Genomic DNA, 773 nt, shown 5'->3' with positions numbered 1-773 from the left:
TGTGCCGGAGCCGAGTTTCCCCTGCGGCTGATGGTGAGATAGCAGGCTGCCCCCCTGCAACCAGGACGGCCTCGGTGGAGCAGCGACCCACTCGCAGCCCGTGGGAGAAGATGCCTGAGCCCGAGGATGGTCGTGTTGGGGGCACGGCAAGGCAGAAAGGCATCTGGAGTCTTCGTGACGACCCACGCCGGAGCGAGTGGCTGCAGCTCCCTAAGTACCCGAGACTGTGGTATAGCCCACACCGGAGCAATCTGTGGGGAAGGATTGTTTCCAGTGGGCTGGACTCACGTTGGAGAAGTTTGTGGATTTTTCCTCGTGGGTAGGGGATCCATTGGAGCAGGGGAAAAGGGTGTAAGGACTCCTTCTCCTTTAAGAAAGAAGCAGCAGTAACAGCACGGAATGAACTGACCTGCACTCCCCCAGTCCCTGCCCCCTGTGCTGCTGGGGGGAGGAGGTAGAAAAGGAAGGTGGGGGGGGGAGAAGGTGTCGGTTTTAAGATCTGGTTTTGTTTCTTTCTGTCCTCTCAAGTAATCGGTTTTTATTTCCCTTTGTCCTTCTAAGTAATCATTAATAAACTGTTTTGCTTTGAGAAAAGCGCTGCCTGTTTTGCCCAGGACCACGGTTGGTGGGTGCTCCCTCTGTTCTTGCCTCAACCCTCAGTCCTTTTGTGTTTTTTTTTTCCCTCTCCTCTCTACTTTATTGGAGAAGGAGAGACTGTGTGAGTTTTAGTTGCTGGATCAGCCTAAAACCACGACAGTCCTTTTTGGCGCCCA

The sequence above is a fragment of the Tauraco erythrolophus genome, chromosome 5, assembly GCF_009769465.1.
Source record: "Tauraco erythrolophus isolate bTauEry1 chromosome 5, bTauEry1.pri, whole genome shotgun sequence".
Lineage (NCBI taxonomy): Eukaryota > Metazoa > Chordata > Aves > Musophagiformes > Musophagidae > Tauraco > Tauraco erythrolophus.
The sequence above is the reverse complement of the archived record's forward strand: the minus strand, read 5'-3'. Positions refer to the sequence as shown.